Here is a 26,521-nt window from a genome sequence, read left to right as displayed (position 1 = left end):
ATAGTACATTATGTATTGGGGGCATTGGAACCTGATCTGTCATTTGTACCAGTTGACATGTATTCCTCCTAGACCATAGTTCTCCCATCCAGTGAGGACCTCTTGGGGGCCATGTTCTCATATGGTCCATGATTAGTTATTACAAGGATAGTTTTTTTTCTATGTCAACCTCGTTAAAAAATGAAACAGCGTGCGAGGATAGTTTGTTCCTGTATCAACCTCGTTAAAAAATGAAACAGGTTTCGAGGATAGTTTGTTCCTATATCAACCTTGTTAAAAAATTAAACAAGGAGTCATGAGGATAGTTCCTGGTCTTGTGTCAACTTCATTAAAAAATGAAACAAAGTGTCGGAGCATGGTTCCTGGTCTTGTGTCAAGCTCCTTAAAAAATGAAACGAGTCTTGAGGATAGTTCTTTTACTGTGTTAACCTCGTTAAAAAATGAAACAACTCCCTTTTCCAAATCGAGTATTTGATTAAGATCTCGTCAAATTCCAGTCGAGTCTTTCCTTGATCTCAAAAGTGAAACTTCATTCCATCCACCTTTTAGCAACCCGATGTCTACTTTGATGAATGAAATGAAGTTTGGGGGGCATGTGCCTCGGCTCTCATCATGCTGGGGGCATGCCATTTTTTCATCCAAGAATAATTTTTTGTTTCAAGCTTGTGTAAACATGAAACCAAATCCAAGCATAGTTTTTCGTTTCAAGCTTGTGTAAACATGAAACCGAATTCAAGCAGAGTTCCCCAAGGTTCAAGCTTGTGTAAAAATGAACCCATCCCCAATTTACATCTCGTGATTATCGTTTTTATCAGCTAATTTATGATAGATGAGCCTTGGTTGTTTCATTCCATCGCCACCATCTCTTTGGCCGATCATATGCTTTCACTTGGTTGTTTTTACTTTACTGAGGAACCGCAACAATGAGTGGTTTTACTAGCTAGTCTCTTGACCTTTCAGTGTTTCGAGAATTTCCCCTCATAACCGGAACCAGCTGCTCCCCTTTATACCATTTGTTCCTCCAGGACTAGTCACCTTTAATCTCTTTTCTGACTTGTAAAACATGAAAAGATTGTCGAGTATTTTTCCCTTATAGACTCGTTAAAACAAATAAAAGCGGGGAGTCATCTTTGAGCTCTTTTTTGACTCTAAAAATATGAAAATATTGCCGAGCTCTTGTCTTTTTGAACTCATTAAAGGTTGTGAAACGTCGTTTACCCAGTATACGTTTACCCCTTTTTCGGGCTGGGATAAAATTATTTACGAAAAAGGTATACCTTAGTCACTCATGACTAGGAGGTTCTCTTGAATATTGTTGTCTACCTTTTTGGGTTCGAGAGACAACTTTACAAAAAGGAACCCTTGGAATTTTCTTATCCGTGTCTTTTTCAAACTCTCTAAACATGAAAAAGATACCGAGTTTTTCCTTTGTCAGACTCGTTAAAAGATTAAACAACATAGGACTTGTCATTATGACAAGACCAATCTACTCCTTCCTAGGGCTCATAAAACTTAGTAGGATGGACTTGTATTACAACCATATGCTATCCCCTTGAAGCTTGTGTTTAAAAAATAACTGGGGTACTCGCTAGAAATGGTGGGGGAAAATTGGAAGTATTCATCAGTTGTATTCTTCACTTGAGGCAGCATGTCGCTCTTGAACATTAACACTCATCTGCTATTTGTGTCGGGTTTTGGGACATCCTCACTCTGTCACTTACCTCCCTGGGTTTTGGGTTATCCATTTTTAAACCTCTCATATGATCTCTCCCACGTAACCATGACCCCTAATCCTATGATGTCAAATGCTGCCAAAATCCGGAGTTGTGTCATCCACATGTTCAAGAGAAGTCTTCCTACCTATAAATTGTCTGATCATACGTCACCATCTTGGATTACTCTCATTCTTTATGTTTCCTGTTTCATGTTGATGATGAAGCATTCATTATGATCTTCCTTCGACGAATCGCTTCCTATCGACTTCAACTCATTATCCAGGAAGCTGATCTAGAAACTCCTTTCCAGTACCTTAGAGCTTGCAAGCCTCAATGGCAAGTTCTTCGCACTCGACAGCAGGTTCTCATCATTGGCCCTCGATCGAGTGATTTCACAGGTGTTTGACTTCAGTTCCTTATTCACACTTCATGAATTTTACTGATAGTACTTTGAGATCCATTGACATTATGAGTGGTTTCTCTCGCGCTTGTTAATGGTTCACATCATTGGCCGATAATCAAGTGATTTTCTAGCATGTTCGACTTCAACACGTCTATTCACATGTTAGAATTTGTACTTTGATCGGGTTGTGTTGGAGCGCAAGACCCTGGGCTTAGATCACAAAAGTCCAGGTTGCGAGGAGTGATGAGTCATTCATGATTATATACATGATTCTTTAGACGGATGACTGTGACCATGCCGTGGGTATCATTTTGATCCTACTCAGTCGAATGGTTGTGACCATACCGTGGGTCTTTTCATTTTGATCCTCTCTATGCGGATGGTTGTGCCCATGTCGTGGATCTATTTCATATGATCCCTTCAGTTGGATGGTTGCGTCCATGCCGAGGATCCATGCACATGATCCTTTTCTTAATGGATAGTTGTGCCTATACCATGGATTCATGTATTGTTATATGCCTCTCATGTTTATCAGGCATGACTATAAGATTTCAGATATGTACATGTGTGTTTGAGTTGCAGGTCTTTCGATGCTAGTATTCCAAGGCCTCACTCTGTCTTAAAGCATTTCAGTCAGAGCATTTCATTCATTGCTCTCAGCTCTAACTTCATGCTTTAGGGGGCATATGTTACACAATAATTTGTCACTCTCCTGTCACTCCCCGTTCTTGATCCCAGAGAAACCTAATAGTGACTACTATGTTATACTTTCACCATGAAACCCATGCTCTTGCACCCCTTGAAGTTTGAAGAAAGTAGTCCCCACTCCCTTCAAAACATTTCCAAAGAATACTTCTTAAAACCTAGTTTTTAAGATCAACGCTCTTTCCCAGTGCCTCACCCGCGCCAATTTACAAAGTTTAACACTGTGACCCGCGCCGATCGATGCTACTATAAGCCCAATACCCACTCCGGTCTACTTCTCGAAAGTTTTTATAGAAGGAAATCGAGTTTCACGTCTAGAAACTTCTAGTGGTGATGTGTTGGATGTTCGTTTGGTTGGATAAGGGTCGAGAACTCCATATAAGGTTCTTTCCCCCTTAAAAGTGGACCTTCCCAAGGAGATAAGACCTTCTTCCCACTTGAGTGGATCTCATTCTTATCCGCCTCTCCCTATATAAACCACTTCCTCTTACCCTTTTTGGTTACAATATACAAAAGCAGCTACAAAATTATGAAATCTTTAGCTTTTGATAGAAGAAGATTAGTCTTAGATGACAAAAGACTAGTCTTTGGTAGCTAAAGCATGAGGAGAGAGAGTTAGAGCTTGGAAGCCATTTCATGTCAAGCTAGAGGAGGAAAAGAGTGTTGAAAAGGTGTGTAGCAGGACTTGGATACCGCAAAGGAGATCTCTAATGTCAAAGCTTCGGTTGTATTTCTCTTTGAAGTTTATTTTAATACAACTAATGGTTTATTTCTTATATGGGGTGTAATATCACATTTGATAGCTTAGAACACCTTTACCTTTTAAGTAGATTGGATTTGATTTTATGTTATCACGTTTGCTGTTGTTTCTTTCATGTTTGTTTCAGGTACTTGAACAAAAGGAACGAAAGGAAGTTGGAGCAAGGAAGCAAGATCACCATCAAGTGGATTAGCGTTATAATAGGTAGGCCCTCTTATTCGATTATAATCTAAGGAAATTTACATTATATTGTCTTGTTTGTGGCTAGACCCACTCTCTTGGGCTAGAGGGATCGTCTTTGTCTGCAGAGAGGATTTTACTACACCACAATACCCCCTGATAGGGGGGGAAAGCCGCCCCGCCCTGCTACACCCGACGCAATGTATAATGGGGGCTAACGGCCCCCCTATGCCCCTCCCGCTCATGGGGTAGTCGTGGAAAGAATGTAAGACACACCCAACATTCTCCCACTTGTTGTTTTCTTTCCACAGGGAGCCACAGGAGAGCTTAGTCATTGATCCAACCATGTAATGCCCATTGTTTCTCTACACCAAGAGAACTTCTTAGTGCTCATAGACATTGTCATTGCATTTGCAGTATTCTTCAAAGTGTCCACCTTTACTAGTAACAACTTTTTGTCCTCAACCATATCCCTCACAAAGTGATACTAAACATCAATGTGCTTTGTCTTTGCATGATAAGCAGGGTTCTTTTCCAAGAAAATTGCACTTTGGTTGTCACAATCTATCCTTATATCTCATTGTACCAACCCCATACTTGAAAACAATCTTTGCAACCAAACTACTTCCCTGATTGCATGAGTGGATGTCATGTATTATGCCTCTGTAGTTGAAAGTGCCACTACAAACTGTCTCTTACTCATCCAACTAACTGCACCTCCAAATATGTTAAACACATACCCACTTGTAGATCTTCTCTGATCCAGATCTCCAGCCCAATCTACATCAACAAAGTCACAGATGTCCAAAACTCTGTCTGATTCTAGTCTTCCTTGGTAGCACAAACCATAATCACTAGTGCCACACAAATACTGAAAACCTGCTTCAGTGTTGTCCAATGCTCCTTCCCTAGTTTTGACATAAACCTTCTCAATACTCCCATTGCATGGGCAATGTCTGGTCTAGTACAGACCATTGCATACATCAGGCTACTGAATACACTTGCATATGGAACACGGGACATATCCTCTTCCTCTTCTTGTGTCTGGACAACGAGCTTTAAAATATTCCATTCGGGGATGATCTGCCCAGATTTTTCCAAAAGAAAAAAGATAATTATTGAAAATTTACACCTACAGGAACAAGAACCTTCACCGGTTTACTATCCTGCATATTAAACCTCTACGGTATTTTCTCGACATACTTCCTTTGGTTTAACCAAAGCTTCCTCTTTGCCCGATCTCGTTTAATTTCCATGCCCAAAATATAGTTTGCAGCACCAAGATCTTTCATGTCGAATTTGGAGGACAATTGGGTCTTAAAATCTTGGATAATTTATTTGTCATTTCCAACCAACAACATATCATTCACATACAAGACCAGATAAATAACACGGTCACTAATTAGTTTAAAATACACACAGTGATCTGCTTTGCTTCTGGTGAAGCCAAGTCCCCATATAAATGTATCAAATTTCTGATACCACATCCTTGGTCACTGTTTTAACCCATACAAAGACTTTTTTAACTTGCATACCAGTTCTTTCTTACCCTTCACCGCAAAGCCTTCAAGTTGCTTCATGTAGATCTCTTCTTCCATATCCCAGTGAAGAAATGTTGCCTTCACATCCATTTGCTCTACCTCAAATTAAAAAGTAGTAGCAATAGATAATAGTAATTTAATAGAATCTATCTTGGCAACAAGAGAAAAAATATCACCAAAATCAATTCCCGACACTTGGGAATACCCTTTTGCTACCAAACGAGCTTTGTATTTCTCCACCTTGCCTTTTGCATTCATCTTCTTCTTAAACACCCATTTACTTCCAATGGGTTTCCTTCCAGCCAACAACTGCACCAGATCCCAAGCCTCATTTTTGTGCAAAGATGACATTTCATCAACCATGGCCTCTTTCCAGAGTTTGCATCCTCTGAATCTAATGCTTCCCTCATGGTTCTGGGATCATCATCAATAATATATAAAGAAAAATTTGAACAGAAAGCAGATGGACTATACCTTTCTCGCTACCTTCTTTCTCAAATTGGTCTTCTCACAGTTGGAGTTTGTGGCTTTTCATCTTTTGATTCCTTTTGAGTTCCAAATCTTATAACCTTTTAAATCATCCTTATACCCAATAAAGATGCACCTTTCAGATTTACTATCCAACTTTATTCTTTTCTCCTTTAGAACATGTACATATGCATCAAATCCAAATACCCTCATATGTGAAAGATAAGGTTTCTTACCGTTCCATAGCTCTTGTAGAGTCTTATCCTCCAACGTTGATGAAGGTGATCTATTGACCAAGTAACATGCAGTCTTCACCGCCTCTGCCCAGAGTTCCTGTCGTAACCCGACACCACCGAGCATGCTTCTTGCCTTTTCCATCAACATCCTATTCATTCTTTCTACAACTCCATTTTGTTGAGGTGTGTATGGAGTAGTCTTTTGTCGTGCTATACCACACTTCTTATAGAACTCTTCAAATTCCTTCTTGTAAAACTCTTCACCGTTATCTATCCTTAGTACCTTTATCTTCTTCTCTGTCTCGTTTTCCACCAAAGCCTTAAATTCTTTAAACCTGTCAAAGACTTCAGATTTCTTTTGGAGGAAATATATCCATGTATTCCTTGAGAAGTCATCTATAAATGATACATAGTACACAATCTTACCCAGTGATGGAACCGACACAGGTCCAAACACATCAATATGCACAAGCTCTAATATTTGTTTCGCCCTCTTAGCACTAGAGGGGAAACTCACCCGATTTTGCTTCCCATATACACAATTTTCACAAAAATCAAAATCCAGAGAGTAATTAGACAAACCTTCTACCATACCATTACCATGAAGTATTCGAAGGCCCTTCTCACCAATATGTCCAATCCTTTGATGCATAACATGGTATTTTCTCCAGAGAACACTACATTTTTTGCTCCACTTTCAGGAACCACATAACTATTGCACCCATCAATAACAGTGCTACCCTAAAGCTTGTACAGAGTTCCAATCCGAACTCCCTGCATCAATATCAGTGCTCCCCAAACCATCTTGCAGGTATCTTTCTCAAACATTATTTTTACACCTGCATCATCCATCTTGCTTACAGAAATCAGATTTTTGGCCAATGCATGAATATGCAGAACACCCGGAATTGTTCTAATCCTTCCACCTTGCAACTTCAACTTTACTTTTCCACGACCGAAAATTCTAGCCTTCTTGTCATCCCCTAAGAAGACATCACTGCCATCATATTTCTCATACTCGCAGAACCACTCTCTATGGGGAGTGAAGTGAAAGGATGCACCTAAGTCAATCAACCATGCCTCATGATCTACATGTGTACTTGAAGAAGAAGCCAAGTACACATCCCCACCTTCATCTGAGGTGATTTTCACCTCTACAGAAGGAGCATCATCAGATCCCTTTCCTTTCTCAAGAGATTTAGATTTACAATCCCTTTTGAAGTGCCCTTCCTTTCCGCATTTCCAACACACCTTTACAGGTTTTCCTGGAGATTTAGATCTCCCTCTAGATTTAGATCTCCCACTCGAGGACTTATTTTTGTTTATGTTCTGGGACCATCCTTGTACAAACAATGCATCACCATTCTGGCCCTCCATATTTTTCCGTCTCATCTCCTCCGACAGCAAGGATGAGACTATTTCATCAGACTACAAGGTAGTTGCATTGCTACCTATTGCAACAACTAGACTATCCCACGTATCTCGTAGAAAACACAACAAACTGATGCACTTATCTTCATTTGAAATTTTAATATCAACAGATAATAACTGACTTACCACATTGTTAAATGCATTCAGATGCTCTGTCACTGAGTATCCATCTTTCATCGTAGGAACAGTTTATTCACCAGAGACTTAGATTGATACAAAGTCCCTAACTTGTCCCACAAATCCTTCATCAAAGCTTTCCCTGATACATTCAGAAATACTGAATCTGAGACACACAATCGTATTGTTCTCTTTGCCTTTCGATCCAACTTCACCCAGTCTTCAGCTAACATTTTTTTTGGTTTAGTACCTAGATCTACTGTGATCCACTGATCTTTATCCACTAGCAGATCCTCCATCTTGAGTTTCCACAACTCAAAACTCTGACCATTAAATTTCTCGATCTCTATCTTTCCACTGCTCAGGATCTTCTTTCACCACAAGAATCGATCTCGCAGATCTCCCACTGAACATGGTCTACCACGGGCCCGAGAAAAACCCTTCAGCAACAAAGGTGTCCCCTTGAAGCCGAAACAACTCTGATACCAAATGAAGGTCTTAACCCTGTACATAAATTACCTGCACACGAATTATTAAAAAAAAAAAAAAAAAAAAAAAAAAAAAAAAAAAAAAACAATGGTGAGACCATAAAAGATAAAACATATATACACAAAAAATTTCCCCTAGGTACCAAGACCGGGGACTACCAGATTTATTTTTCATTATATTCCTTTCAATGTTACAATACACATATATACATGCCAAAGCATCCGTAAACCATGGATTAGAACATAACCATAGTTCCCTTGACCCTATCTACAAAATACCATGGATAGAAAACCATCATGCCCAAAACCATAGGTAGGTCTGCCCACCTAATATAGGGTCTAAAAAAAAAAATGGGGCGTTGCCTCGGACCCTGTGTAAAGGGGCTACCGCCCCCCTGCGACTCTCCTGCTACGCTCAGCGCAACATATAGGGGATGCCTCTGCCCCCCCTGTGACACCCCCCCGCATGGGCTAGTCATAGAAAGAATATAACACACACCCAACATTCACTGTCATGAATTCGGGCACTATGCCACGAAGTGTCCACCTATGAAGGAAAGCAAGAAAGAGCTTGTAGTAGAAAAAAGCAAGTGAAGATTTCGCTTCAAAGTTCGAGCTTGACTTCACTCTCATCGCATTCATGGTGAGCACAGTGATGGGGAGCATGTGGTACTTGGACAGTGGTGCCTCGTTCCACATGACGAGGAATAGAGAATTTTTCAGTGACTTGGAGGAGAAAGATCTCCATATGAACATTGAGTTTGGAAAATATGGAAGGTACAACGCGACGAGGATTGGTATAGTCACCTTTCAAATGGATTCAGGCTCCCCTCTCAAACTCAAGGATGTCATATTCGTTCTAGGACTAAATAAAAATCTAATCTTTGTAGCAGTGCTGGAATACAGTGGTTACAATGTGATCTTCAGCAAAGGAAAGGAATTCCTGAGACACATAGCCATGGGAAAGGTGAAGCAGATCGGGGTTCAAGTCAAGAACCTATATTCACTTGAGGTAGAATATGCATGCAAAGCCTTGAAGAGCAAAGTAGAGACTAGAGATGTGGTGGTTGAGAGGGAGCATGTTAAACCTCCCAACATGCAGCCTTAGAAGAAGCCTCGGGAAGTTGTGGAGCAGCGACAAATGGAGTGGAAGAGAGGAGGAAGTGTGGAGACATCCACTAAAGCAGAGACCTCCAGCAGGGGGAGAGTTCAAGCCAAGTGGGAAGAGGGAGTACATGCAGCTATACCTCCAGGAGCGAGGTGGAGCGATGTAGATCCTTAGTCCAAGAGTTGCAGAAATTTGGGTAGAGTCCATTGAGGAATTCTCTCATGGATCATTACCTTGCTACGGGGGAACAATATTCATTAGCAAGAGGAATGGTTTCAATCAAATACTAAGGAGTGAAAAGGAGTGTTGACAACAGAACAAGAGGCTCGGTAGCATAGTCAGCAGTAGCATATTTTTCCCAATAGACAGTTGCAGACACAGTTAATTCAGTTTGGATTTTTCTCAGTTGCATATGTTACAGTAGTAGTAGCAACAGTGATAGGTGTTGCATGCAGTACATTCCACATGTGTAGGATAGGTGTGGTTGATAATCCATTTCTTGCTAAGAGGGAGTGTTGAAAATGCAACAAGAAAGTCTCAATTTTGATTTTTGATTTAATTAAAATTGAGAAAAATCAAATTTATATTTCAGCAGAAATCTTGGAAGTAGTTAACTGAGATGACATGGAACTTGTCACTCATTTAACTCAGTTAATTCGAGTTAGGGGCATGAAGTTCGATTGTGTGCAGTGGGTTCCTAAATTTTAGGAGCCTAGGTTGAGTTAATTTCAGTTGTAGCAATTTAATTCAGTTAAATTGAGTTATGGTCGGTTTAACTAGTTCTAATTGTTGGAGGAACTAGTGGAAGGTCAAGTTGTGGAATTGGAACTTCAACCACACTCAATCATCAACCAGATAAATGATTAATCAGCCTAAATTAGCTCATGCATGCAGAGAATTCGATTTATCCAGTTGAGTTGGAGACTCCAATGCAGTGTACTATCAGTTGTAGCATATTCCAATGTGTACAGATGGTACATGCAGTCAGAGGAAGGACCTAGAAGAATTGTGCAATCGAGACGATGGAATTTCCTAATTAATAGGGGCCTAATTCCTATAGTAACAACGCCATGAATTATGATCTTATAGGGCTTGAAAATTGGCTCAGAGTTGGCCAAAGTTAGTCAGCCGAGCAAAGGGATAGACTATACACTTGCAGGGTGTGCTCAGCCTTGAGCAAGCATATGTATTTCATCTCTATTCTCTAATTAATGCAATATAGATAGTAAGGGGTTTTGAGCAGTTGCTTTCCCCTAGATAATTTTTTGTGCATGTGTGATGTTTCCTTTTGCATTTCTATGACTCTTGTTCTAGATGGTGAATAAATTATGCAAATTAGTAAAGTAGCTTCAATTCTTGTGATTTAGTAAATTTCATGAGAAGTATTGGATCTACAAATTAATTTCTACATAATGGCAATGTAACCCACAAGCATAATGGTACAAAATAAGAAGAGATTCACGAACTAGAACAACAACAAAAAATGTAGCACATAAAGAGAATGGGACGATGGGCACAAAAAGAGTTTGTTTCTGAAAGTTCAAATTCAGATAAAGAAATATCACTAAAGATAACTGGAAGTGATTTGGAAATGGTTCCAGTCAACCCCAACTCAAGGGGACGGTAGAGGTCCAGAAAAAAGAAAGGCAAGAAAGAGAAGTTAAGTGATTACTATCACACTTAACTTCATAATTTTATGTTACTTTTTCATTTTTTTTCTTATGCACATAAGTGAGAGGTTGCTCTCATTGAATGTGATTAGCATCTACAAAATGTATTTTTTTCATTTTTTAAAGTTGAATAAAATTACGGGTTTTCCCCCCTGGAAAAAAATAAATAAATAAATAAAAATAAAATAAAATAAAGATTGTACTTGCAAGCATTCTATTGCCAAATTTATCACCCATAAAATTATGCATTGTGGGTATTAGCCTACCTTAGTAAGCGAAAATTGTGTTAGGATTTATGCAAGATGGACTACACAAGAGGGATTCCACAAGTGATTTAATGAGGTTTTAGTGACCATCTCCTTGAGGATAACATGCAAATAGGTGGCAAGATCTAAGCCACATCATTGTGGGTGATGGAAGACATTATTCACCTATTTCATTACTTTGAGGGTACAATCTTATAGGATATGTTATTGATTCCCCCCCAATGTGTGCATAGATCTAATTACTACACCATACTAGGAGAGGAGAGTCAAGTTATTCTCAAAAGTGTTGAGGGATGAGTAGTAATGAACATGTCATACATTAAAAATATGTAGAGTGTTTAGGGGATTTTTTTTATGGAGGGAATCGGGGACTTAAAGGTTCTCAAATTTTGGCACTAGGTAGAGACTTTGGTTTGTGTGGAAACCTTTTCATTGCTTCACCTTCATCCTAATCACCCTTGCCCTACAATATATCTAACCTACAAGAAGGAAGTAACTTATATAGGTTGATTTCATCAGGGTTTATTGGAGGTAATTTAGATTTGGCAAAATTGCAGGGCAATGCAATCGATCAAACACAGGAAATCCTTGGTTGAAAGCATAAAAAATTGGTGAAATCGAAGGAGGGTGGTATTTCCTTGGTGATCAAAGAGGATCTACAAGTTAGTCAAATTGTTGAGCTTAAAGGCTAAATAGTTTTTGGGAAATTTAGTTACAGGGGGTATCCATGAAAAACCTCAATGTATGGATGCAAAAAGGATGGACTCTATTTCTAAGTTATGGCTTGATTGCTCATTTCTTGTCTAGAGGGTGCATAGAGTTTATATATAGATCTCAAGATGATGCATGGAATATATTGACATACATTGATATTGGGATAGAAGCTTGTTGAGTAGTAAACCCTGGCATGCCTTTTTTTATGCTTAGGAGGAAATTGTCGCTAGTACACCCATTTTAATGAAAAACATTTTACCAAACATTCTTGTATATTTTTGGATAGATGTTTGCCTCAAAGCTATCGGAGAGGTGTTAGGGAAGTTCATTGCATAATAAGATATCTACAAGTCACAACTTCTTATGTTCGATGGATCATATTCTAGAGTAATTAGACCCTTGTCAAGGTTTAATTGAGTCAATGTCAATTATGGGTGGGGAAAACTCACAGTCATGTTTTATACCATGTCAACATTCCTTTCAAGTGTTATTAGTGCCATAGGGTATGGCATTTTCTACTTGATTGTGAGCTAATTTTTCAAAGAAAAATTATGGGGAAAGGGGTAGTGGTCCGTGGATTTAGATGAAAGGTTTTGAATCTTTTATCCCACAGTAGTTGTTGACTATACATGAAGATTCTGTCGAAAAGGAGGATGGACAAGGGGAGGAACAAAGGTCTACACAATTTCTAGGCTCATAAAAAATAATAAAGACCTTCTAACAAGAGATATTTCCATCCCATTGATCATAGGTTCATAAACAAGAATATGTTTAGACTCAACTCAATTAATTTGACGATGATTTGGATCTCACATTGTTGCAATGGTGCAAGCTAGAGGTACTATGGCATAAGGATTCGTCTCCTTCTCATGCCTTTAGTAAGCCCATACATTCTCAATGCCTTTCTTCTCTTTCAACTTTGAGTAAAACTACAAGTAGGGTGGAATATCAATGAGATATGCCTTCTCCTAGGCTCTCTTTAGCATTTGTATCGATGAGTCAATTGCCAAAGGTGAAGGAAAGGGGTTCCTTCTCTGTTGGCATGTCAAAGGAAACTAACCCCTTTCCTTCACAGTTCGATGAGGTCTTTCGTCCATATCTTTTGGTTTTCCCTCCACTTACTCTAGAAGAGTCCTATTTTTTTGCAACCTAGGAATCCTCCTCAACAACCAAGTGGCATGAGGGATTTCAGGTCTGATTTACAAAAGGATTCAAGTCTTTCCAAAGTGGGTTACAAATCCACCTTCAAACATGCCCAAGAGAAAGTTGTTGGACACCATAAATTCCATATTTTATGTACTTATATTTTACCGCTTTAATTACTTTTTGCCATTCATTATAGCCATTTCTGAGCCCACCATTATCCATAAAGATGGATTTTGTATCATGTGTGTTTTTACCTCATTTTGTGTCAATTTATTGAACTGTTCTTGTGTATTTGAGGAAAATAAGCATGTTTACACTCATAGTGAAAATATTTTGTCAACTTGCTACTCCAAGTTGTTGTGATACAAAGTGTTTTTATTCCTAGTACATTAGGGTGTTGCTACTCCTAGCACATCGTAGTGTTACTACTTCTAGTACATTGTGGTGTTGCAACTCTTCAAACATTATAGTGCTAATACTCTTAGCATATTGTGATGATGATACTCCTAACATGTTATGATGTCGCTACTTCGGGTATACAACAATGATGCTACTCCTAAGATATTGTCATGCCACGAGCCCTTTTTTTGTTATGATGGCATTGTTCCAAACGATGACACAACACAATTGTGATTCTCCTATTTTCCCACAAATTTGAAGGGAACAATTGTCTCTTCTAAAAGAAAGTTCGGCCAACTATAATGATAATGCTACAAATATGGAGTACCTTGTGAGAGAAGTTAGCCACACCCTTAGATCACTGTCACAGATATATATATGGTTGTAATGGTTGATGTGGACATAGTGTATTAAGAAAAAAACCTTGTATTATTTTGAGATGGTTTTTGAAACTGGATTTTTGCTTTATCAATAGGCTGAAAAAACTTGAGAATTGTAGATTTGCAAGGGTGGTCTTGAAATATTTTCTAAGGTTTGACAACCAAGAAAGTATTCAAGAACCATTCCCTCTCTAGTTCAAGGGGGGGAGGATTCCTCATTCTAATGCCAATAAGTTGTAAAATGTTTTTTAATTAATACAAGAATCAATATCCATCCTAGTGCATCTATGGCATGAATGAGATTTAACCAGAGTGGTTGTTGCTCATTTCTATCAGTACCTTGTCTAAGGAGGCAATGCCCCCTCCTATACAAGGTACTTTTGTATTCTATTAGATTTAGTAGTCTCCTTTTTATTAGTTTTGTTTCCATATTCTATGAGTATTTAAAGGAATGTTACTAATTTTCAATAGCCATTTATAGGTTTGACGAATGTGTCAATAACATTTCAGGATACAACATTTAACTATTTTTTATGTATTATAATTGAATTAAGTAATCACAGTGTTTCAAGTTGAGCTATTCCAACAATTGGTTCAAGTCATTACTAATGGTATGCTTGAATACATAATGTGTGAAATGATTATTTGTCATGTTGAAGAAATCAAGTCACAGAAATATAGGTGATCTATAAACTAACATGGATATTCCACTGGATAGTTCGTCACAACAGATCTGATGAAATTATACCTAGAATATGAAATCTACACTATAAAAGGTTAATTTCTCTTTAGATTTATGGAATCATAAATTACCATGTTATTCTTATGCATGCAATAGATAAAACATGCAGAAAATATAGAACAATGGAACAAAACTCACAAACCACAAATTAACACAAGTTATAGCCTGGGAAACTCTTTCGAGAGAAAATCCAGCTAGAAGGTGAGGTTGCTCTGCTCTCTTTTTCTAAATGGAAAATGGATGCAAGTACAAAGATGTGAGGCCTCTATACCATGGGCTATTATAGAACACAATTACTCTTAGTTTGTTCTCTCCTTATCCACTCTCATCTACTTTTCTCATCTATGGAACAAAATTCACCCAAATAGAATGGAACCCCTTTTCCTCCTAGTGGCTAAGTTATAACACAACTCGATATCCTACTGATGGTTAGGTTTGACTCTCTCAACTATTAACTAGAGTTATAATATGAGCTCTTATATATTATTCTTCATCATGATCACGTGGCTAGCACATTTTCCATGAATAATGATGGATGACATGGCATCCTCTCGAATAATGGGGGTCAAAACGGGAAGGTCAACTTCTGAGTGGAATAATGTTTGCATATGGACTTTGATTGATGTGATTCTTGCACTATTGGAAAGGTTCCTATGTGAACAATAGTGAAAAGAGGTGTTACACTCAAGTAGTAGAGTTTTATCCCCAAAAAAAGGTGTTTGATGCCTCAAACTCCTTAAAGGTTTCAAACCCCAATTTGCTAAACTAGGTCATGCTTGTAAAAATGGGCTTGTGAGCTTATTCCTCCACTTTTTCCACTCTAAAAGCATCAAGATGGATGAACAATAATATAATGATCCAATCACACCTCCCCATTTTTCGAGGCTTTTGGTTCCCAAAAGCTTCTACTTAATGAGGTAAGAAATTTTTTCCTCCACCTTCTCTTGGGTGTACCATTTAGCCTTGCCTAAAAGTTGTCCTTTCAACCCAATCTTCTAAAGGCCATGCTACCCTTGTATTTTAGTTATGGACCTCTTTCAAAAAATTGTATCATTTTTCAACTATGCTTGAGCCTTTGGTGCCAAATCCTCTATAAAAGGTAGGTCATGTTCCTCTTCTTGATCTAGGATGGAAGGCTCATAGAGTTTTAGATTCTCGACATTCACCACTAAGAAAATGTGCATGAGTGGGGGTGTATTAAGTCTATATGTGTTATCCCCCACCTTTTCAGTATCTCAAAGTGATCGTATGATAGATCCTTTATTTTCTTACCAAGACCATGAAACCTCTCCTTGTTCAACTATAACCATACTTTGTCTCCCACCTTGAATGAGCTCTCTATTTTGTGTTGATCATGCTTGGCCTTGTATTTTTCCTATGAATTTTGCAGTGTCTCTTATACCTATAGGTGGATTTGATTGATTTTCTCAACAATCTTTTTTTCCCTTAAATTAGCCCCTGTAAGATCCTCCCTCACTTTCTCCTTGCTACCCATATGAAAAATCCAAAGGTAAAGGTGGAAAATATCCAAAAAAAGTTTCAATGGGGACATACTAGTAGAGTGTGGAATGCTTTGTTAAAAGAGTGTTTTATATGTACCAAATTTCCATCCCACATCTTCAGATGCTTCTAATTGTAACCCCTTAAAAGTTGCACCCAAAGCCTTGTTGACTACTTTTGTCTACCCATCTGTCTATGGATGAAGTTGTAGACCTCTTCAATATCATGTCTATCTTCTCCTAAAATGTAGTTGAAAATGCACTATGAAATCTTATGTCCTTATCTAAAATCATGCTCCTTGGTATTCGAAAGTGCACCCAGACTTGTCCAAAGAACAAGTTTGTTGTTTCTTTCTTGTTGATGGTGTTTTTATAGGGCATCAAAACACACATCTTGTTGAACCTGTCAACTACCATGAACAAGTAGTCATGTCCCTTCCCACCTCCCACAAATTCCATGGAAATAGCTTCCTAAGTACGAGTGGGTATAGGAAAGGGATGATATATACTTTGTGTCTTATTACTAGGCTTGTTGGTGTGGGCCTCTCTAATCAATTGTAGTCACTAACCTTTAGGAACACATAACTTATATAGCATATAATGTAACCCATCCTAGAGATGGTAGTCAACTATGTTGTCATTATCGTGCACATGACTCTAGCCCTATAATTGTTGAAACACCTCCTTAAATTCTTCATCCTCTAAATATTCCCCTTTGCATTCATCATGGGTGAATTGCTCCATGTGCATTAGAGTTCCCAAAGTTGTGACCTTTGATGTGGGTGGCCTTTAGAGCATGTCAACCAACTTGTTTGTGTTGTCGTTCTTGTACCTGATCACTAAATGAAAATGTTGTATAAACCCCATCTGCTTGTAATGCTCAGTATGTTGTAGTTTACTCTAAGCTTGCAGGTACTTTAGCGGTTGGTGATTTGTGTGGATTACCATCTCCTTTCCCATCAAATATTCTTTCCACTCCTTCACATATTGCATCAGGGCACAAAGATCCTTGTTGTAGGCAGGGTAGTTAAGAATTTTCCCATGAAATACTTTAAAATGGTATCATACAAGCCTTCCTCCTTGCATCAAGATTGTTCCCATATCATACCCACTCGCATCTATCTCCACTGTGAAGAGTTACTACAAGTTTGGTAATTCCAGAACTAGTATTGACTGATTTTCTTCTTTAAGTCCTCAAAGGCCCTTTACTAACCATTTCCCCACTGGAAACTCTTGCCACTCGCTGTTATGGAATGGAGTGGTGTTTAGATTGCTGAAAATGAGGCTACAAATTTCTCAGGTATTGTACTACCCCAACGGAACTCATGAACTCATAAACATTAGTAGGCACCAACCACTTCATGATGGCCTCCATCTTGGCAAGATCTATATTCAACTCTCATCAATCTATCACATGCTCCAGCTACACCAAATATTTTTGTGCAAACTCACACTTCTTGAGAATTGCTAGCAACTAGTGTTTCTTCAATGTCTCTAGCACATGTGTCAAATGTGATATGTGCTCCTCTGAGGTGGCACTGTATACCAATATATTATCAAAGAAAATAACAAATGAATCTATAAAAGGGTGCAGTAAATCATTAACCTCATATACATAATTGGTGCATTTCATAGGCCAAATGGCATGACTAACCACTCATACAAACCTTGCCTTGTTTTGAAGGTGGTCTTCCAAGTATCTTTTACTCTAACTCGAACCTAGTGATATCGCAACGTCAAGTTAAGTTTGGTGAAGTATTTGGCTTGTTGCAACTAATCGAGTAGATAATATATCTTGGAAAGGGGGTAGCTATTCTTGAGCATAATTTTTTTTAACTCTGTGTAATCAATACACATCCACCAAGTCCCATCCTTTTTTGGCACAATGATGATGGGTGACCCACATGGTGAGGCACTTGGTCGAATGACACCTTGTTATAGTAGTTGTTGAAATTATCTCTTCACCTCACTTGCTTCTATAATGGACTACTTGTACAACCCAATGTTTGGAAATGGAGATTCTGGAAATATATGGATCTCGTGCTCCACTTCCCTCTTGGGTGGTAGCCCTTTAGGCTCCCGAAAACACTTCCGTGGATGCTTGTAGCAACTCTTCTTGTTATTGTCACCCCTTTAGGGATGATTTTGCTCTCACTAACTCTTTTACAAATTGATTTTCTCTAAAAAATAGTAAAACGTTCTTATTTCTAGAACTGATAAATTTCTTGGCTTGGTTGGCAGTTACCATCGAAATTTTGGAGTTGCTCTTGTATGTGTTGATGGTGAAATATTTTACATCCTTGATGAAAAGGTACTAGTTGTACCTTCGCATGGGTATTGCATCCCACATGTACATATAGGGGCTTCCAAACACTAATCCATATACATCAAGGGGAATTACATCTAGTTCTACTTCATCAATAAAATCAGCACTAATAGCAAATCTGATTGTACACTATTTGGTTACCTTTATTTTTGAATCGACATTTACCCATCATAATGGATATGGGCTTGGATGATCACTAACTTCCAATCCCAATTTGTTAACCAACTCTATTGCAACGAGATTCACATGTGATCTTAAGTCGAACATAGCATCGATCTTTACATTCTTGACTTGTATTCTTATATGGAAGAGTTTGGTATTTTCATTCTTTTCCTATTGTTGAAGGCTACTTAAATTCACCTCCTCCTACATGGATGTATAGATGATTTTCTCATCCACATTTGAGTTGCTTTCAACCTTGTTGCTCGAATCATTGGCCACAAGGTTCTTCTTCTTTGCATTTTTCTCTCTGTTCTTTAGGTCAAGCTCTGGATACAACCTCCAACACTTCTCCTTTGTATGATTGTTAATGTTACAATGGTTTTAGTGGTTGTTGGGATCTTTGCACTGGTGTGTTGTGGATGCCATATTATTATCTTTCTCTGTTTCCATTGCTTCTTCTCCTCCTTGAAAGCATCTTGGTGCTCCTTTTGCTTTGACACACTTGATTTCCCTCTCTTTTGGCCTATTTTCTTTGGGTATTGTGCCTGTACACAAGCCTCGTCTACCAATATAAGTTTGAACGACATCACTTGCTTCTGTATATGGTTGTGTAGACCCCCTAGATACTTGAAGAGTATGTCTATGTTCTTTGGGGAAATAACCAAAATTATTCTAAATTTTGTGGTGCATTGTACACTCTTCCCTATTTTTTCCTGAAGTAATGCCACCAGATCCATTGGTCCTCTACATACTTGATAGGGTAAAATTGTGACATTATGAGGGTTTTGAAATCCTCCCACTTAGTCACTAGAGGATCTCTCTCCAACCTCAAGGTCTTTGTCTGGCTTTTCTTTCCCACTAGGTCATGACATGGCCCTCTAATTTTAGCCAAGCAAATGAGATCTTCTATTTTTCCTTTATATGATGAACACTAAAATAAACTTTTAATTGTTGTAACCAGTGATTTAACTTCAAAGCACCAATATCACTTTGATACGACTTATTTCCAACCTTCGTCTCTATTTTGAATAAGGATTGTGAACGGTTCATGGCACTCAAAATGGGTTGATCCGTTTCCAAAAAAATGTAGATTCTCTCTTTGGTTCTTCCTAAGTTATTGATTTTTCCTTTTATCTGACCTCCACACTAGAACGTCTATCTTCTCCAAATAGATTTAAGTTATTGGTTAGGGATGCCATGATGAGGATCACATTATGGTTTATATCTGTGACTTGCGTTCACTCACGCAAACCTCTTCTCTACAAGATCATGAGGGTTATTCACATATTCATCGACCATTACTAGGGTTTTGTGACTTTGGCTTAACTAATATAGATCCCCCAAAACTCCCCACAATATACTCGAGGAAACCTGTTTTGATACCAATATAATTTGTAAATTGTTGTGGATAATCCATTGGACACTTCATCACAACAAATCTAATGAAATTATACTTAGAAACTGGAATCTACACTATGGAGGTTAATTTCTCCTTAGATTTATAGATTCATTAATCATTGTGTTGTACTTATGCATGCAATAGATAAAATATGTTGAAAATAGAGAATAGTGAAATAAAACTCACAAACCACAAATTAACATAATATATAACCCGTGAAACCGTTTCAAGAGAAAACCTAGCTAGAAGGTGAGGTTGCTCTGCTCTCTTTCTCTGAATGGAAAATGGATGCAAGTACAAAAATGTGAGTTTTGTAGCTTATGGGCTGCTACAATGCAAAATTTCTTTATTTTTTCTCTTTCACTATCCACTCTTGATTACTATGTTCATCTATGGAAGAAAATGCACTTGAAGAGAATGGAACCCCTTTTCCTCCTAGTGGCCTAACTAGCAATTGCATCACATGTTGCAATGGAAAAGGCTGTAGTATGTTATAAGAAATTTTAGAAAATGGATAAATATTGAAAAGAAAGTATTTAATTGGATCATCCATATGAAGTTTTCTTTGACTTCTTGCTAAAAGAAGATTTTTACAAAGTTATGAGGGATATAGTGAATATTTTTATTAGTATTAAAAATGATGAGCTAAGCCACTATGGAGTAATTTAGTATGTTTTTGAGTAATTTAGTAATTTAGTATGTTTTTGATTGGATTACATCTTTTTCTTGTATAATATGTAATAATAAAGTTAAAAGGAAATCATAAATGTGGGCACATCACTTTTGTGGCCCATGGTCTTAGAGCCTGTGGATTATATGTGATGAAGTTTTTAAATGAAGTTGTTAAAATCTTGACAATTCTCTATTGTAATATTCCTCAATTGAGTGGAGGGATCACTTTGGCTAGTTTGGCTTCCTTTAAGCCATGAGAAATAGTAGATATATTATTCAATTTTTTGGTAAGATATTTTTATAGCCAATATGTTTAAAACAAAATAATAATAATAACAATAAATGTAAAATATTTTTTTTATAACCAATGTGAACTTAATTACTTTGTAGAGGAAAAATTGTTTAAAACAAATGCAACAATTGTGAAGTAAAATTTATATATTATTAATACATAATATAAAAATTTATAAGTGGTAGAAATTGGTTTGAATTGGATTTAGTACTCATCCAATTTCAAGTTCAAACATTATGAAAAAAAATTGAAAATAAAATCCACATTTAAAATAAATAAATTATTCCAAAAAACATCCAAACTAAACACTCAACGTATTTAGAAAACCAAAAACAAAAAATACCCCCATAAAATTATTTATGAGTTTTACTCAATAGTTCAAATGGGAAGCTAGGCAATCCCATTCAACTGTTTAGGTCTTATCAACTATAAATTCCAACAATTTAATATAAAATTCTTTTAAATATTAAAAAAAAAATAAAGAAAAAATAATAAATAACTATATGCATCCAAAAATTACACCTATTTTAATTTTAAAGCCTGCCTCATTTAAAATAAATAAATTATTCCAAAAAACATCTAAACTAAACTAAACTTCACAAGAACATAGTAATAACATTCCACCTTGGAATTTGTCTCTTCAAATACTTCATCATAAAAAATATTCAAAAATTGCAAAGTTTTAAAATAAAATATCTCGAAAGCTTATCAATTGTCTCAAAATGTGTCCAACTCACAACTCTTCATACTAAAAGCTTTCAATGAAATCATAACAAACTCAAAAACCTAATAAAAACTTTAGAACCCAAATCTCCCATTAGAATATAAGATCTTTAAAACAAAGTAAAAGCTTTCAATGAAATTATGGCAAACTCAAAAACCTAATAAAAACTTTAAAACCCAAATCTCTTATTAAAAAATAAAATCTTTAAAACAAAGTAATAATAATAGCAGTAAATGTAAAAGATATTTTTATAGCCAATGTGTTTAAAACAAAATAATAACAATAACAATAAATGTAGAAGATTTTATGCATTATAATTTATTACAATTTAATTTAGAAATTTCATAGACCTAATGAAGAAAAAACAACAAACTAATATTCCAGAGGAACAAACAATGCAATGCAAATGTTTAAAAAATATATATATATTAACATTAAAAAACCAACCCTTTGTAGTAGTTTGTGGTAAGTGTTTAATCTCTTAATTTTATTTTTATACTACTCTTTACATAATTTTTAAAATTTATTTTATTAAAAATAAATAATACTATTGGTCTGTTTAAAGGCATATAACCTATATCACTGTAACCCTAATTTAATAGTGATTTTTCCTTCCTATATCAGTTTAACCCTAATTTAATAGTGATTTTTCCTTTAAAAAAATTCAGAGAATTCAGAAATTTCAGAGAAAATCCCCATTCGTTTATCTGTGCCCGGAGCAGTATAACCAACCCTAAAGGCAAAGGGAGCTCTGGAGGAGCATTTCAGAGAAAATCCCCATTCCATTTATTTGTGCGCGGAGCAATATAACCAACCTTAAAGGCAAAGGGAGCTCTGGAGGAGCTATGGGCGCGGTGATTGTTGCTAATAATTACAACCAAACCGAAGTCAGCAAGATGGAGTTCCAGATGTTCCTCCAAAAGTATGTTGGTCGGCTTCACATCGCAGTGAACAATAAAATCGCTACAGTCATCGTGATGAAGACACTCTAACGCAGAAGCCATTCCCAACTGCACAAGTTTAGCGGATGGGTGGATAAATGGTGTGGGCGCAGACGCAACTATTTTCAATCCACAGAGGTTTGGCAGATGCGTGGATAAATGGTGTGGGAGTGGACGCAACTATTTTCGATCCGCAGAGGTTTGGCTGATGGGTGGATAAATGGTGTGGGAGCGAACGCAACTATTTTCAATCCACGGAGGTTTGGCAGATGGGTGGATAAATGGTGTGGGAGCGGACGCAACTATTTTCAATCCGATGGATTCAATGCGAGGGATGAGACAACTGACTCAACTGTTTTCAATCCAATGGCCAAGACCATTTCAATCATCTAACAATGAAATCAACGGTGAATGAGGGAACAGGTGGCATGGGAGGGAAGTGTTTCCCAACGCCTTACGGCGTAATTATAACAACCCGTTAGTTTACTGAAGGTTAGGTTTGAAGGATAATTAAAATAATTGAGTTATCAAAGGATTTTGTCAAATGACAAGGGATTAATCAATTCTATAAAAAGGGATCAATCAAATAGATTATGGGCATATTAACTTAGTTTTAGGGAGCACTTCAACAACCTCCAGATTCTGAGGTAAAAGATAAACAAGTAGAAGTTTAAGGGGTTACAATTAGAAGTTTAAACCAATTCCTAGATTTGAAGGCACAAGACTTTCAATCAGCTCCAGTTTCCTGTAGTTTTTTAGAGATTATGTATTGAATGTTGAGAGGTGATTATAGTATTATCATTGTAAAGTGATGAAGCTCATAGAGATGTTATTACTTTCCATGGATGTTTCCCATTTTAGGTTTTACCATATAAATTTAGTGTGTTCTTTCTTGTCTTTTTTAAATTTCTAAAAATTCATTATTAACATTTGTTTTCACAAATATTATTTTATTCTTAGTTGAATAAACCACGTTAAGTCTTACTATAGGTGTCCTTATTAGTTTCAACCACATTGTTAATTTGTTAAACAAATTATAAAAACATGTACCAATAAATTATAAGATCCACTTTGAAAATTGAACCACATTTAAGATATGCATCCTTATTAGTTTCAACCACATTATTCATTTGTTAAACAAATTATAAAAACATACACCAATAAATTATAAGATCCATCTTGAAAATTAAACCACATTTAAGATGTTTCATAAAAATTAATATGCTTCATAAATTCTAATATTAAATACATTAGACAATAAACATATTGAACATAGTGAAGCGAAATAATATTAAACCCTAAAATCAATGATAACCCTTATTCCCTTTCCCTTTCAAAAAAAATTGTAAAGAGAAATAACTTTTTCAACGAGACTTCACCGTTTTAAAAAAACCTAAAAACATGTCGATATTTTTTTAAATTTTAATATCAATGGCTTTACAACACCCCTAAATTTTTTAATTATAACATATAATTCATATTTAAATATTTTTATCATATTATTAATATAATTTTCTATTAATTAAAACTTTAACAATATAATTTTTTTATTAATTTTATAAAAAAAAATATTCAATATATAAATTAATAATAAAAAAATTAATTTTTTAAAAATATAAATTGATTTAAAATAAAACAAAGTTAAACTAGTTAGTCAAAATCAGTACCTGAGGTGACAGGGTTCATTGTCCCCGAAGCCCTTGGGGTCAAGTCTTGCTAGGACTAAATTCACCCAGAGTTTTCCATGGATGTAGCGCCACCCGTTAACCAAGGTGTCCATGAACCACAACATTAAATTAAAACAAAAAAACAAAACAAAACAAAACAAAGTTAAACTACACATCAAACATTTATATAAAACCCATGGGATTATTAAAGTTTTATAAATTTACTTTACAACCATAAGTTTTTTTAATTATAATATATAATTCGTATAAAATTATATATTTTTATCACATTATCAATATGACTTTTTATAAATTTTATAAAAATCATTATATTTTATTTTCTAGGGGTGGTTTGGGGATACATTCACAAGAGATCTCCCGACCAGGGAAACAAATAAGACTATATTCCAAAAATAGAACTCGACCAACCAAACTAACCCTCCTAACTTACTCAAATCATTATATTATATAATATATAAACTGTAATCTCATTAACCTTTACCCTAATTAACCTTGGTCAGTCCCAAAAAATTATAATAAACCCTGAAATAATGTTATTTCCCGTGTGTAAAGATGAAGGCATTCAAACGTACAATAAATCCGGACATAAATTATCGGTTCTTCTCCCATCAATAAATTGAGGGATTCAAGATTCGATCATAAATTGAGGGATTCAGGGTTAAAATTGTCGCTGTAAATAGGTTCGATCATCCAAATCCCCCAATCTCCCATGAATATTGCAGTAATTTTAATTATCACCCCAGTCCTTATACATAATCCTAATTATAAATTTCCAAATATTCATTAAAAATATATCAATCTGAGCCGAGCCGAGGCAAGCAACACACGCCAACCAAACAGTGCCCAGCGGAACAATACACAAGGAGCTGAGCTAATACAGGACCGAGGGCGATAAACCAATTATTTACTTTAATAATAAAATTTATAATTATTATAAAGTTATAAATTATTTGTTCTAAGATTTGGATTTTTCTAAGTATATTTTTAGGTTAAATTTGTCTAAAATTTGACAACCATTTGTTGGAATTACAAGTTTGAGTTGTAAACTCTCTATAATTTCAATGCCTTGAGAGTTTTTCACGGTGTTAAATCTATTTATGCATTCAAAAATACATTTCAATTAATAAAAAAACACAGTCTAACCAAAAATTGTTTCACCTAATTCTAGTCAAAAACATCAAAACATAAAATAGTTAATCATGCCTTATCTCTCTCTTTATATAAACAACCAAAAAAACTCAAACTCCTTGAAGATGTTTACCATAAAGATCTTGTAAATCTTCTTAACATGTGTGTTCCTTTTTGTACTCTTCACTTTTTTGCATATTTAGTTTGCCAAACATTTTCATCTAACATATACTAATCTAAATTCATCTTAACCCTAGATCTAACAATCTCTTTTCACTCTATGTAGAACTACTTTTACTCCGATCGCTCTGCAACTCGGCCTCCGCTCTGCAAACCCTCGAGATCCTCATCTCGCGCGTTCTGTAGACAGCGAGTGCGCCCGTTCTCTGCCACCTTGATCCCTGCGGGCGTGTCCACCTGGGGCTCTCCTTCATACTGCGGTCACACTGGTTCATGGAGGACCGCGCTGCTGCCTGCTAACTGTTGACAAGCCCATTCCCTAGGGCTTGCGACCATGGAGGTGTTGGGCACTCCCCAGGCGCCTCTACCTTCTCCTCCACCGCTCTCGCCCTCTGAGGCCTTCAATCGGCTCTTGGCAGGGCTCCCAAAGAAGAAGAATTCTGAAGCTGCGAAATTTGTAAAAAAGCTGGATGATATTCCTATGATCTCCCTTCCTCCAGAAACCCCGATCCAAGTTGCATTGTCTTTGGCCGAACGGGCTCTCATCGGCCAGTTCACTGGGCTATGGCCGTCCCCAAAATCCACTGAGAGCTGGGTCAACAGAAACTGGGCACCGTTGATCAAAGAAAGTGTTACCTCTTACTTTCTGGGGAGAGGATACTTTCTCTTCGAATTCACTTCAAAGGATGACAAAGATCTAATCTTCCAAAATGGCCCCTACTTCATGGGCCCTCAGGGTTTGTATCTGAATAAATGGACTCCGGACTTCGATCCGGCAGTAGATGTGCCCAAAGCAGTCCCGGTGTGGGTTAGACTTCCAAATCTCCCAGTGCATTGTTGGAATTGGGACTTTTTGATGCACATTGGAAATGCCCTGGGGAAATTTATAGACCGAGCAAACAATAAGGACCAATATGACTGCGCCAGGATCTGTGTAGAAGTAAATCTGGAGATGGGGCTACCAGAGGCCATCAAAATAAAAGTCGAACGCTACACGCACTTGCAGAAACTAGACTATGCGCAGCTGCCCTTCAAATGCCG

This window comes from Pinus tabuliformis, chromosome 2_1, assembly GCF_031772625.1.
Source record: "Pinus tabuliformis cultivar Carrire ecotype Pingquan chromosome 2_1, CPIR1, whole genome shotgun sequence".
Lineage (NCBI taxonomy): Eukaryota > Viridiplantae > Streptophyta > Pinopsida > Pinales > Pinaceae > Pinus > Pinus tabuliformis.
This window is presented reverse-complemented; position numbering follows the sequence as displayed.